Source organism: Branchiostoma belcheri, unplaced genomic scaffold (genome assembly GCF_001625305.1).
Source record: "Branchiostoma belcheri isolate BF01 breed outbred unplaced genomic scaffold, Haploidv18h27 scaffold230, whole genome shotgun sequence".
In the NCBI taxonomy this organism is placed as follows: Eukaryota; Metazoa; Chordata; class Leptocardii; order Amphioxiformes; family Branchiostomatidae; genus Branchiostoma; species Branchiostoma belcheri.
In genome coordinates, this window is record NW_017803825.1 from 133,581 (window position 1) to 149,884 (window position 16,304).

Genomic DNA, 16,304 nt, shown 5'->3' on the forward strand with positions numbered 1-16,304 from the left:
CTAAACGTATTTCATGTTACATGCTTTTGTCATTTTGGGTTTGACAGGCCGGTCAGACTATAAGTGAGTTCAAAAGTTAGCAGCTAAGGGGCCTAAATGTTATCCTCTCCTTTCTTAAGCCAAACATTGCCAACAAGAATTGTCTCAAATTAAATCAGACCTTTATTCGTCATCCTCTCCGTGTACAAATAGGTCGATTTCAAGAGGCCAATGCCTGCCCAAGAGATTTTCTTGACAGGGATAATTCTTGGACCTAGAAGCTTGTAACAGACAAGAGTTGATGTCTGATCAGGAACCACTAGAGAACTTCAGAACCAGGAGAATCTCAGTGCTCCTACATAATCAGCTTTTTTTTTGAGGGTGGAGAAAATTGACAGATTGGTTACGGAAACTACCAATTGTTTAACTTAGAGCCAAGTTGGCCTTACAAACGTCATCCCAGTGTATCTAAGAAAGGTTTATACTATCACCAAATCAACATGGATTCTGCTCATGGCAAAATGGGCCTAGAATCATTTACTAAGTGGGGAGGGGGGTGGCATACTTAGTTCAACTCAGGCCTAACTACCCTGGATATGCTCCAGTACGCTCTCTTTGTTGCTTCCTTGCCAAAAAGACTGGTCTAACATGCCCGGTTCGGAAGAACCCCCCCACAAGGCTCAAAGGTCCACTTTTTATGTAAAGGTCCAAGATTTTTCTTGAAAAGATGGACTGGAATCGTAGAAAAACTGCTACCTTTGTCATTGAATAAAAATTTATCTCTGATTTTTTCTTGGAAATCCTCTCAACAATGCACGAAATGCCATTTTAGAAGGTTCATTTTTCAAAATTTTCCGGGGGAGCATGCCCCCGGACCCCCCTAGGAACCTCCCACCTTTGGCGCTCGCCTCGCGCCTATGGCGCTCGCTGGTCCCTCAAGCAGTGGGAAGAACCCCCCATTCAAAATCCTGGCTACGGGCATGTCCAATCTGTCTGGTGATGATGTGAAGTAATGAGCTACATCAACTGTCACTAGCTGGGCGCGGCCACTGCTGATTGGATGACCCCAAACCACTGCTCAAGTTTGACCAAACAGCGCACCTGTTCAAATTATCAACATTCAAGTATCCAACTGATGGATTGAATAATGTTGTCTTCTTAGACAGGAAGCAATGAGGAGAGCATACTTAAGCTACAAAGTTGGCATTCAGACTTAGCTGTATAGTACATAATTGCCAAATTTGCTTCGAATGATAAATAGAACAGATTATTCAGACAGACCAACAATGTATAATGTTTTTATGATATTTAATAGTGAACTTGCAGTGGGATTGTGTGGCATAGCAGCAGGATGTTTAGCCAACAACCCAGAGCTCCTTGGATCGAATCCTGTCTTGTCACTGATCCCTCACTCCACCCACGCAGGTGTCAAAATGGGTACCTGACTTCAGTTGGGGAGGTAACAGGCAGTGGAAGGAGAGGGATGGGCTCTGCCTTCCAATAACTTGTCCTTGTCACAGTGGATAAGAAGGTTATGGGCTATCTTTAGTAATGAACTGTTCCTCTGGGTCTTGAGAGTTAAATCAGAAAACAACTCTAGGAAATGAATGTACTGTACAGTTGTCAAAAGTTAACAGTTGTCACTCACTCATTACCTCTGTTTTGCAATGAATTAATTGCTCATGCACCAGAAATGCGCATATTTACCAAGTCTCGGAAAGTAAAGTATTTTGCATGAAAATTTCAATTAGGCCACACCAATTTAATTTGTTGTTTCTCGGATTCACCCTGTCCATTTTTTTCTGATTTCCAAAAAAAATTTTTTTTTTGTTCTAAATCAACTGCAAAATGCTAAATGAAAGACATAGACATACTTTAGCCCCAAGGGTAACTGTTGAAGAAAGTCCTTTTCTTTCTAGTTCTTTAAGTTTTTCAATGTAACAATGCAATTTTGTTTCATTAAAAGTTCAAAATCTAATTGTTTTAATTATGAACCGACCTGGTATGTTCATGGCTCATATTGTAACAGTTCTGGCTAAATAAAAATGATCATGGAGTGCCTTGACCCGTTGCATTTTTTATTCATTTTGCCCTGTCGCTTCATATTTTTTCTGAAAAAATCCGAGAACCAACAAATCTGTGTGCTGATCAGGGATCATGTTTAAAGCGTGTGGAAAATTGGATCAGTGCATCCTCTGAGTCTGACTTTATAATTATAGATTAACATTACTTTGCTGTAAATTACAAACATTTTGATGTCCCCATTTTTTGTCCCATCCTCAACGTGGGTTCCACTCAATCAATGAATGTCCCAGGTTTATAACTTTAATCCATTCCAAGCACATATTGAAAAAGTCTTTTCTGAACATCAATTTTTACAAAAACTAAGAAATGCTTTATACTATAGAGCTTTATCAGGATCATCCTCACAACAAAGAGATGCTTGTAAAAAAGATGCTGAATCTATTTCAATACATTTTATATATTATGAGGAGAACAAACAATGGATACAAACCATTGTTTGTTTGGGTGAAGGTAAAACATCCAGGTAATAAGATATGCAAAAATAAAGTTATTAAAGCCACTGGATATGATTTTGGAAATGGTCTGAATTGATCACAGACTGGCAATGTCCATAATTATATAAATGTGATATCACTCCTCCTATATCCTCATTGAGTTGATCAAGTTAGATACACTTTCTTCATAGCAAAAGTGAGACAAAAGCATTTAAGCATTTTTTAATATATCAGGCCACACCGACCGTAATTTTATGGATGACATCCGCGCATGCATTGATTTTCGCCTGATCTCCCAAAAAAAAAAAGGACTGGCTAGTCCATAGTGGTTAGCCCGAAGGTGGTATCTCTGGAGGATGGCACCCAGGCTACCGAAAGTCCACTACTCAAGAACTCAGTACATACGAACAGTGCCGATTCATAAATTCCGCAAAAATCCAGCATGTGCCGGCCTGTCGTATACGTCGCTATATTCACAATACCGGCTTAAGTTTGTATTCCTATGGTTTAGTATCATTTTTATTTTTGGCCGGATTTTTCTTTTTTTCGCCTGCGCGTTTGGGGGCCTTCAGAGGATGTCATCCATAAAATTAAGTCGGAGTTTTGTCATGGTTGCATTGGAATTTTGGCTGTTGCAGAGAATGTCTTTTCCAACACAACATTTGGAAACTATAGACAGGATGTTAATCTTATAAGCGAATACGACCTTATATGAGACGTTCTGCCAAAGTGCTATGCATAATACATGTACATACAGGTTTTGTGCAGGTGCAGTACGTTCTGCTGAGGTGCTTATTGTAACACTTTTACCATTAATGCTGAGGTCACGTGTTTGTATGGTCATGTGATGTTGGGGATGGGTCTGAAAAAGACTAGGTCAGTCCATCATTCATTCATTCATTCATTCATTCATTCATTCATTCATTCATTCATTCATTCATTCATCCATCCATTCATCCATTCATTCATTCATTCATTCATTCATTCACATATGACTTGATGTGTCTTGTTGCTAAATATACACTTATCTGGTACAGTGTAGTAGTACTTTTCACCTGTAACATAATAGATCACCATACTTCACAAATCTGTGGTCATACTTTTTTTCTTAATTAAGGCCATACCAATTTAATTTGTTGGTTTTTGGATTTTTTCCAGGAAAAATATGAAGCGATGGTCGTCGGATGGTGGAAAAAAATAAAAACAGACCTAGGCATCCTATGGTAGGACCAAATGCTATGTACAATAGGAGCAGATGGTAATGCAAACACGAACTTCAACTATTAATCAAACCACTGCATTGATAGATGAAAAAACTGTAACAATTCAAGAAAGGGGACTGCTGGGGAGGAGTGATGGAGGAGTTGATTCAGAGGCTGAAAAGTTTTTTATGCTAGGTGGTGTGGAGAAGACATATTGGGATCTGGGGCACGGGTATTGATAAATGACCTGAAATTTGGAATGGGGATACTTTGGATACATGTCCAATGAATGTCATTCACACTTTTGATGTACGCCACTTTAAAATTGTGTGAAATAGGGCTTTTTGGCTACTTTCAGACAAAAATGTACATTTTTGGCTCCTGTGCCTTAATACTAAACCCGAATGACCTGAAATTCGGTATGGAGATACCTTGGACAAATGTCCAAAGAATGCCATTCATGCTGTTGACATACACCACTTTAAAATTGTGTAAATATTTTGTGCCCTAATATTAAGAGAGTCACATAGCTTGTTTTGGGGCAGTATTTCAAACATTTTAGAAATGGTGAAGAAAATGGCAGGCAATATCTGAAAGATTTACTCCAGAATATTTTTACCTTCACCAAGTTATGTTTTCAGAGGTGTTCGTGTATGTGTGTGTCTGTCTGTAAACACAATAACTTGATAAGGCTTAAATGGATTGACTTCATATTTGGTAGGTGGGTAGGTCTTGATGAGACCTCGAAATGATTAGATTTTTGGCCCCCTAGCAGCTTCTTATGGTACTGCAGCTGAACTTCCGGTTTTAGTATCTCATGATCTAGACATGCTAGGGTTACGAAAGTTGGATGATAGGTAGCTCTTGTGCTGGGGAAAAAGTGACGTGAATTTGGGCCCCCTTGCCTCTTGCTCTAGAACTGCAGGAGTGTTGATAGTTCAATTAAGTATAGTAATACCTGGAATTTCATACTTGGGGTATTTGAAAGTTAAGTTATGGAGAACATCATTAAACATAACTTATTCAGATAAGGACCTCATTTGTATAATTTAGTAGGAAGTTCTAGAATGGCATTCTTCGTCAAGATAAGGTTCCGGATCGGAGTTTAAATCTGGCCAGAGTCTAATTAAGTGCGCAGTAAATCGCCGGAAACATGACTTTGTATTGTATGTTTTGGCCGCGATATCCTAGATATCGTAACATCTGTGTACATATCTTTGTACATGTATTTTCTGAAAAGCCTGTTAGTTGTAGTCTTTATAGGTGGCATAATGTTGGTAGTCCAGCGAAGACTTCCTGGTAATATTAGTTTGTGCGGATGGTTATGTGGCCTTTTCGCCTGATCCCCGGGATGGTGCCTATGATATCACCTCATGCAGGTGACACCTGACTCTGTGAGCAGTGGATAGAACATAACAAATAACTTAAGGTCTCCTCTGCCTCTAGTCAGGATGGGTTGTAGCCTGGGTGCCATCCTCCGTAGTTAATTAGGCCACACCGACTTAATTTTATGGATGACATCCCCGTGCACATTGACTTTTGCCTGTTCTCAAAAAAAAAGATCACGTCCTCCGAGAATCTGGTCCTATATAGGCCTGGGTAGTCCATGGTAGTTAGCGACAGTACGGATGGCACCCAACTTCCGAAGCTCCACGACTCAATAACTCAGTACATACGTACGGTGCTGATTCATAAGTTCACCAAAAAGCCAGCATGTGCTGGCTTGTCTTATAGGTCGCTACTGCCGCAAATTCACTATACCAGCTTTGCATTCCCGTGGTTTAGTAGCATTTTTATTTTTGGCCGGAATTTTTTTTTTATTCGCCCGCGCGCACTAGTTTGGGGGTCTTCAGAGGATGTCATCCATAAAACTAAGTCAGTGTAGCTAACGGCTCCACACATAGCCGGCATTAAGAAGGAGTCGGCTGTAACTACATTATATGGAGGATGGCACACAGGCTACATGGGCTCTTTTCGTCTAGAAAGATAGTCTCCGTGTACAGCTTTCTCCACTCCTCATGACTGAGCCTTGCTCTCCACACTTCTACCTGCACAGTATCTCTAAACAGTACTGATACAGGCCCAGCAGACTCTACAGCAGAGCTTTTAATTTGGCCAGTCTTATACAGGCCTAATAATAGCAATATACATGCCTGCAGCAGGGGGGGGGGGAGTTCGGAAGGGTCAAGGCTCAAAGGTCCACTTTTTGGTCCTCTTTTTATCTAAAGGTCCAAGATTTTTCTTTAAATTTTTAGATGGACTAATTCGTGTCACCAGCGAGGCTGGAATCGTAAGAAAACAGCTCACTTTGTCTTTGAAAAAGTTATCTGATTTTTTCTTTGAAATCCTCTAAAAAAAATGGAGGAAATGCCATTTCAGAAGGTTCCTTTTTCAAAATGCGCCCGGACCCCCCTAGGAATTCGAACCTCGCGCCTTCAGCGATCGCCTCATGCCTACGGCGCTCGCTCAGGTCCCTCGAGCAGTGGGAAGAACCCCCCCCCTTCAAAATCCTGACTATGGACATGAATATACATTTTTTCAGCTTGTGTTTGTACACAAATTGGCAGAAGTTTAAACTTTCTGTCCAAAGCAAGTCAATGAAGACTAAGCCACACAAATTAATCAATTGATTATCGTATTATCCTGCTTCATATATTTTCTAAAAGAATAAAAATTCAGGTTCTCAATCAAGTCCGAAATGCTCATATCTTAGCCAGTTGAAGAAACTTCTGTCTCTTTCAATTCTAGTACAATGGTATGTTGACTTCATGGCTCACCACCTCCAGACAGCACATTACCCCTTTGCAAAGCCTTGACTCAATAATGTGGGTGCAATTTCCCTTGTTGTCAACAGGAGGCACTGCACCATGTTGGCCCAGTTGGCATAGTTTGTAAATTCCTAGAGCTGAAGAAGCATCCAGTATTTTTAACTTTATAGGTTAGGGGGACAACATTGATGATGAAACAAGTGCTTTTTGAAAAAGCTGGCTTTTCAGGCCAGTTTGTGTTTGTGAAAGGTTTTCTCAACTTATTAGAGTAAAGGTTGTGGAGGTTAAATGTTACCCTTGATATTCTAAGGCCATGTTGATTTGATTATATGGATGACATCCGCGCGCGCATGAATTTTCGGCCGTTTCCAAAAAAAAAAAGTTTCCAACCACACTGTAAATTGTACAAAACAGTTGCAAAATGAGCAAATATATACCGAAAGTTGCAAAAAAAATATTTGAAAACGATTCCAACGTCGTAGAATGCCAAAATCAAACAAAAAAACTAAAATGCAAAGAAATGAATTTAAAGAGTAGATTATTCGCCATACCATAATCTGTGTCATTTGTTCGACCTTCAGAACAACGTACATTTCATGAAAGCAACTTTTTTTTTTGCAAAACTTTTTCTTTATTCGCACGCTCGCATCAGTTTTGGGGTTCCCAGAGGATGTCATCCATATAATCAAATCAACATGGCCTAATCAGAATATCCAAAACAATCTATGTTATAAAGGAATGTTTGAAGTTGTCATGCTCAAGTGACTAATGATTGACTGAACTTTTTTTCTACAGCTACAGGCTTATTTAATTGTGGATAATGAGGCAAAAGACACAACCAATACATAACATACAATTTTTTATTTGCAATGCCTTTGAAAAAATGTTGGAATACATGTTTTCATGATATGTTTTTCTTTTGAATATTACAACAAAACTAGCTACATGTACAACATGAGCTTGTCACATGGCAACTATTTATGACAATATGACATTATTATTATCTTGAAAGTTCATCTGTGTTTATAGAAATCATTATGAAGCAAGTTTAAACTGTAATTTCCAACACAACAAATTGGACTCACCCAAATTTTCAACTGTACAACTCCAGTCTTTGTCAAGGAATGAGCAATCCACCGCTTCCGTGACGTCACACAGATAACACACGTGACTCCATGAGCAGTGGATCATAGGTTGCAGAAAGTCTGTGGCGCCCCCCGTCTCTGTTGAGGGATGGTTGTAATGCCCTGATGTAGATGGCCTCTTTAATCCCTCGTGCAAAGAAGTCCGGTTCTGAGTCCAAGAATCTTACATTGTCCAGTGAGACTGAATCCCCTGGTCCTTCAGTCTCACAGTAAGAATCTTGGACTCGTCAAAAGTTTCCCGGACCATACCTGCTCACGGGACAAATTCAAATTACTGGACACTGAGCAGGACTATATCTTAACCTGATATAAAGGAGGCCATGTATATCAGGGCATTAAAACCACTAAGCAGAGACAGTGGACGATATAAACTGCCTTGGCCTGTTGCTTTGTGACACTGTCCTTGGAGTCTGGTGTGGATATTCATGTCTGTAACTCTCATGGGTTTACGTCTGGTAGTGATACTTTCTTATCCTGATGAAGGCAACAGTGGTGGTTGAAAATTTGATCCTTTTGTACCTTTGTGTTGGAATAAAGTTCAGCATTGTACTATGAACACACAGTCACACACACACACACACACACACACACAGATTTAGGACAGTCTCAGAGCAAAGTAAAAAAAAAAAGTTGTGAAAATTTTGGGCTCCTTACAATGCAATAAAAAGTCATATTTTAGACAAAAGTTGTGTATTTCACATTTTTTGTTGGGTAGGGGGAAATTTAACAAAAATTAAGTTTGAATCCAGATCAAATATTCCCAAGTGACTGACTCTTACACTTTTATTCATATGTCATACCCAGACTGCGATAACATTTGATACAGGTGTTCTAGCCTGTTTTGATAACTAGCTTTATGTCCTACCTGGGCCGCGATTACGTTCGATACGGGTGTTCCGGCCCGTGTGATAACTAGCGGTACGGCCCGGGGGTTCTTAACGCGTACAGCCCGGCCCTTCCAAATGTTCCATAGAACGATTCGAACGCGTTTCGCCCTAACCGCGTGCAACGCTTTCGAAAATTCGAATGCAAAATTCGGACGTTGGAATTGATGTTGTTGCACTTTTTGGGTTTAGGGACACCAACTTTCTGCTCATTTTGCAATGAAAGGCGTGTTTTCTTGGGTGGGTATGACATAAATAAAATACAACACGGTGTATTCCGCATCACCCTCGGTCCCAGCCCTCCCGCGGATCGGATCTCCCTCCGGCCTTCGGGCGATCCGACGCGCGGTCGGGCTGGTACCTCGGGCGATACGGAATACACCGTGTTGTATTCTATATGTATAGCCCAACGTTCCAAATGTTCCAGAGAATAATTTGAATGCGTTTCATCTGAGCCGTGTGCACCGCTTTAAAAAATTCAAATACTGCCATTCGGCCATTTCATTTTGTTTAGGGACACAAATTTTGGCGCATTTTACATTGAAAGGCGTTTTTCTCAGGTGGGTACGACATATATAAAATATACCACGGTGTATTCCTCATCACCCTCGGTCCCAGCCCTCCGCAGGTCGGATCTCCCTCCAGCCTTCGAATTCTGGCAATCCGACCCACGGTGTGGCTGGCGGCTGGCACCTCAGGGTGATACAGAATACACTGTGTTGTGGTCTATATTTATGTCATACCTGGGCCGCGATTACGTCCGATACAGATGTTCCGGACAGGGCCGTATTTTAAGGTACGGCCCGGGCTTCTTTACATGTATGGCCCGGGCTTCCATAGGTTCAATAGAACGATTCGAATGCGTTTAGCCCTTTCAAAAATTCGAATATAATCGACGTTGGATTTGGTGTTGCTTTTTTGGGTTTAGGGACATCAAATTTTTGCTCATTTCGCATTGACAGGCATTTTCTTTGGTGGGTATGACATAAATAAAATAACATGGTGTATTCTGCATCACCCTCGGTCCCAGCCCTCCCACGGATCAGATCTCCCAACGGCCTTTGGGGATCCAACGCGCAGTCGGGCCGATACCTTGGGCGATACGGAATAGTGACTTATACACCGTGTTGTATTCTATATGTACAAGACACTCTCACTTAAAAAAACAAACCATAGAAGAGTAACACTTGCATAACTGTGTCTTTATTTATACCTAACACATGAAACCATTAATATCATACATCCACATCTCAATCAAGTGACTACACAACATTTGGGGGTATATCCCAATCTTTGTTTAACCCTGAATACTTTTGCTAACATGTTGCTTGGTAACAATAACATACCAAAGTTCTTTGGCTCTCGTGCTATTACCTTTTGCTACAATATATACCAGTCTATTGTGTGATTCTACTGAGATAAATTCTAATAGCACTTATTTTGTAGTTGATATGGCAAGAAATGGTAATGCCTAAATTTGGACAACAGAGGACAAATTCACAGTTCTTCATTATATATATTTACTTATTAATTACTTATATCTAATATTTTTTCTGATAACTATCAGTTCATTTCTGAACTTCCATACTTCCAGAATTTTGGATTGCCATTAAGAATCAATCTCATTAAACCTGTCACTTTGTTGCAAAAGAAAATGACCAAAATGAATTTAAAACACAAAAGCATGTACCTGTTTGCATTGGCACCATAAAGGTTGGTTACTGCTTTTCGGCGGATAAAAATGCCATTATATGAATCTGAATTTAGGTCACACAAAATCGGTTCTTTTGACTTTAAGTACCAGGTAAATGCATGTTTTTTTTTAAGTAAGAATCCCATGAATTGTCCACTGTACAAGCCAACTTTAGGCACTCCTTAATATGAAGGCTATAAGACAGCAGCCATTTAAACACGGCAGCGACCTAGTCATCTTTTCAGCAAAAAATATTGAAACGCTGTCAGCAGTTTACCATATAGGCTACCTGAATACATTGTCCCATTCTTGTAACACACTACAGATAAAAAGCAACAGTCAAAAGATATACATGTAACTTGAATCATGAATTTTTGAAAGTTAATCTGTGCAAAATTGAATACAAAATATCTCTGAACTACATACTAAAGGTATCTTCAAATGCCAGGGTAACGTTTTTGGGACTCAGCTAGACGTCTAGGATTAAAATTGTACACTGTGATCCATATTCTCAATATAATTATAAAGCTCTTTTATCAGTCTGTAAGTTTATACAAGGTGCATAAAAAAAGCTTTGCATAACAAGCAAACAGATGCAGTTTTCTCCAATATGTACAGTTTAGAACAATTCCACATGGCTGTGCAATGATCATGATATGCAAATAAGGTGTACAGTTTGGAAGACACTGGTGACTACATACTAGTTACACACACACAAGACAAATACTATCAAGAATAATTACACCAGGAATGTTTGGAAAAAAGCGTCATATCAAAAAGGTGAGATTTTCTGGGGCTTATAAAGCGTAACAAACTCATATACAGCAGAGTTTCCAAAAACCACAGCTCCATTTTTTTTCTTCTCTTCATGCCTGAGCTACATGTACATGACACATCGGTACTAGCAACTACACAATCTTGTCCATTTTGAGCACAGAGGAGGGCCTGATCATACAAAAAGAACCACTTTTCAATGATGCTCTATGCTAAGAACAACATCAAACAAGAGTTCTGAGATCTCATACCTCCATGAAATATGGGCTTGCTTTGTCCTCATTAATTATGCAAATAACCTCTACATTAACATAATATATGCATAGCGATGCAAACCTTTAAGTAACTTACACGTGTTACGAGGTATAAAATCCCCATCATTCACCAATAAAGGTATTCACATAAATTTTCACATTAATTATGCAAATTAGGTCATCATTTGCATAATTGGTATCTGTTCATGTTCCGCCTGCCACAGATTGAATAGATTACATGTATAGCAGTACAATTATATGAAACACTGTAATTATAGAATTTCCTCATTAATTATGCAAATTAAGTCCTCATTTGCATAATTTGCATTTAATCATGTACATCTCTCTCTCAGCTACCTACACACCAAAAATGATGAAAATATGTTGTTCCAATCTGGACTTATTGGCTTTGAAAGTTTTTACCAGAAACTAACCTGCAGTTCCAGAACAAGCTGCTAGGGGGATCAAACTTACGCCACTTATTCCTGACAGGATTAGCTATTTGTCACCAAAAAGTCAAGACCATAGCTTGTTCAGGACAAAAGATACAAAAACCGGAAGTTCTGCTGCAGTACCAAGGTCATCCACCAGGAGGCCCATACTTGACCTTGACCTTTGTCTTTCCAAGACTTACCATCATACCAAATATCATCGCAATCCATAAAGGCGTTCTGAAGTTATGCTGACTACAAAGTTGCGGAAACACAGACAGACAGACACACAGACACACAGACAGACAGACAGACAGACAGACATACAGACAGACACGCCTAAAACAATACCTCCATTTTTCATGGAGGTAAAAACAAACTATTATTTGTCATCTGCCTATATAGCTTTGTAACAACTTACAGGACATTTGTCAACTCATTTATTTATTCATTATAGAATTTGTGTTTCACAAGCCAAGGTATGGCTGAAGTATAATAATTGTTATTTTTTCCCCTTATAATTATTAGCTTGCCATGTATAAGGCATTTCTTATAGCTTTGAATACAAAAGCAGCTGTTTTCCCATGCAAAATGCAATACAAGTGTCACATAAGCTGGTGTGTTACGCCAAAGGGTGAATATACCGGCTATACACTGATACATTGTATGTTAATATAATACAATTTTAGCATATTGCATAATGAACACAATCTTAGTTGAGATGATCCCATGGAATAGTAACTCAAGAACTGTAGCTTTTATATAACTAGAAAATACAGTCTATTTTGTAGAAATTAGTCAAATTGTCATAAATGATAATGATCATGATGGCCATGTCCTTATGTACATTTGTGTGCCATAATTTGAACCATACCCAACAGGCCAAAATGTGTTTCCATGGATAAGTAACAAATGCAGGGTAACAAAGAAATTAACCTTTGTTTGGAACAACTTACACTTAAGAATCTTTTTAAAAATACAAGGGAAAACTACTAAAATAGACACACTTCATCAGTTTGTAATTTAAAACCAAGGCAGCCTGTAGACTTTACTTTAGGGAAGTTTTTCTATTTTGAAACGTACTTACTAAGCGTTACTACCAGTAATCTAGTGCTAATAAGAGGCAAATAAAATATAATATATATATCATACATAATATCATATATACATTACTTAAAATCTTTAGATTGCATACTGAAAAGCTCCAAACTGGTTGAGAGAAACATAGAGGTTGGCAGCAAAGTAGGTTATAAAACTGGTGGAATGTTTTTAATGCTACAATAATATACAACTACTTAACTATAAGACAGATTCTGAGTTAAAGTGTTCAGCATATATTGTTATTAAAGTGAACATAATTATTCAGAAATTATGATTCAAAGCTTGATATACAATGTATATACTAACCGTTGGTGCCACAGCAACTTTTCACATTCTATACTGCAATTATTATTATTAATTACTGATAACTCAAATTTTGCTATCTAGAAAATGTAACACAATGCAAATATTTTCCACTCAAATCAATTCAGTCACTCAGAGATGTTAAGTCCATATTTTTGTGACAATTACAATGATCATAAAACAACCAGGCATTTGGTAATCTATCCAGCATCATTATATTTATACTTACTTATTAGTGTCATATATTTTGCTCACTAGTTGAAAATGTTTAATTGTGGCAATGGAGATTGCCACAATTGTTACTATAATGTACAATGCACATCTACATGTATATGCTGAACTAGACACATTTTGTCTATGTGTGTATCAGTATATTGAGTGATTCCGTAAGAAAGCAGCATTAATGCTAGCAGGGCTCAAAATACTGGGTATATGCACCTTAGTGCAGGTAACATTGGAGCTGTGCAGGTATTTCTGATGTCTACCTGCACCTAACCTGCACTGGTCCATGTACTGGGTATATGCACCTTAGTGCAGGTAACATTGGAGCTGTGCAGGTATTCCTGATGTCTACCTGCACCTAACCTGCATTGGTCCATGTACTGGGTATATGCACCTTAGTGCAGGTAAAATTGGAGCTGTGCAGGTATTTCTGATGTCTACCTGCACCTAACCTGCACTGGTCCATGTACTGAGCTTAAGCACAAAACGTGAATGTGTATTTTCATTAACTGTATTGACTGTAATCACCTACGATGTATAAAACAAATAATGGCAATGGTTAATCTGAACAATTTCCGTATGTGATCCATACTTCCTAAAGTCTGAGTGGTGCAGGTAAAATTTGTCTGGTGCAGGTAATTTTCACCGTTACATGCAGGGAAGTGAAGCAGAAAAGGTGTTTGGATCTCCCGCAAGACTAGACTTAAAATATGCCAAAAAGCAGTTACTGAAGCAACTGGATATGATTTTGAAAACATCAGACGTTTCAGCTAGTATCCACTAGCTTTCGTCAGTGACTGAGAGACCAGAGGGAAAATGCAGGTTTATAAGCACAAACTATTGATTGATATGCAAATAAAGTGAAGACCCTCTGGTCTCTCAGTCACTGACGAAAGCTAGTGGATACTAGCTGAAACGTCTGACGTTTTCAAAATCATATCCAGTTGCTTGAGTAACTGCTTTTTGGCGTATCGTATTACCTGGATGTCTAACCTTCATCAACGTAGACTTAAAATATTCTGCAGAAGAAAGCAAGGTGGTCCATGGGGGTAAACCTGCTTATAGGAATTTCAAACTCTCTAATGGAATACTATTTCCTGCATTTAGAAACTTTAAGGCACATTTCTAACTCAACACGTTGTACAACATGTATGTGATTTCAATGAGGGAAGAAGAAATTTTGGAATTTTTAATATGGTCCATCTTTTGCACAGTCTTTGGTAGACTCTTCATAAAATGGGAGTCAAATTGAAAGAAAAAGTTGATTTTGGATTGGGATGATTTTGGAAGACTACTTTTGTCAGAAATAATTTTGGAATGGTCCATTGTCAGCATGGGGTGCTTTGGGAATAGTCTACATGTATTTTGCATGGGGAGGGCTGTTTATGCAGAACAAACATGCACATTTGATTTTGAGGCCATGATGTTGGACACCCCTAGAAACAGTTGAAAGAGTCCACCTCCAAACAGAATGTCCAACAATACATTAGGAATGCTGACTGATACAGAGTTAGCTTATTTTGATTTCAACTGTCAAAAATACCTTCCACTAGCAAGAATTAGTAAATATCAAGTAACACTAATTTTGCTTTTTGTATGATAACACTTATGATCACTCTTCCATGGTTGGCAGTAACGTTTGGCACTGAATGGACAATGAGAGACCCATACATTACTACACAACTCAGGAGACTTCAACCTAATGAAATCTCAGGATATCAGAATTTTCTTTGAAACAACCAGTAGTGATCTTACCTTGCTTATGTTTTGGTGTTCTGCTGTTCTGCTTCTTGCCGCTATATATAGCCAATGTGGTGCTTTTTCAGCGAGAATACAATCCCAAACATGGCTGAGGTTGTACCCACAACTTATAAAGGTCTTTGTGATACAAGTAGAAACATAAGCACGCAAACATGGACATAAACAATAATGAGGGCTTCATAAACACATACAAGAATGACAAAACATCTTTCGTCAACTTGAAATTGCCTCCGATGTCACAAATTCAATTTCACCGGTAAAACGTGGAGTATTTATCAAGTAGACATCAATTTTTGATGATTTTGGCCGAGGTGTTCGAAATAGAACAGGGGGGTTTGACGTGTTCATCAGGAAAGGTCCATTCATCAGATTCTCCCAAAAGCACCACCTGCAATGGCTACATATAGCGGTGAGAAGCAGAACTCCAGTCAAAACCTCTTGTACGTCTGATAGACACCAAAACGTAACTAGACTTGGATCCAGACTTGTAAGAATGTTTAAGTTCAACTTCAAGTCCAAAAGAAACTAAAAGTCAAGAACCGAGTCCGGACTTATTACCAAACAAATAACATTTCACATACCCCTTTTCTTTCCAAACCACCTAAAACCTTCCGTAGATTGCAAAATCTTTGCTGCAAAATGAAGAAAACATTGCCATCGGGCATCGTCAAGTATCGGCCTCCATGTTTTGTGGCCAAAGTTTCGCCCAGATAACATTGGAAGGTTGCCAACATGTAATTTTGTATAAGCCATGGGTTTAGGTGAACCTAAACCTCTGGACTTGAATCCAGACTTGAACCTAAATGTGGGTTCAGGTACACAGCACTAAGCAAGGTAATTAAGAGATGTTTCTAGTTCTGGTTGTGTGAAAGAAAATTTCTATATCCTATGTTCTACCAATTGCAACCTGATAAAACTATTTTCAGGACCCCACATCTCATAGTTATAACCTGGCCCTGGTGGACATCAGGCAGTTGGACAATATACACAACTAAGTCAGATGTGTTTTGAATTTGGAAGGTACTAAACTAACTTGTCGAGGATAAATCATACTTTATCCAACACGAATAAAAAACACTCAGATATATGTACTAGTACTGCTTTGTTGTAGCTTATTTGGCTTAGTTTGTGCTTTTGGCAAAGGCTCAAAATTAGGTAAAGGCATTTTATTTCCCCTATAGTGTTCACATTTATCATACTTTCAAATTGCTATTTACAGCTAACATTAATCTACAAGCAATTGTCGCAAGACTTTTCCAACTGCTAGA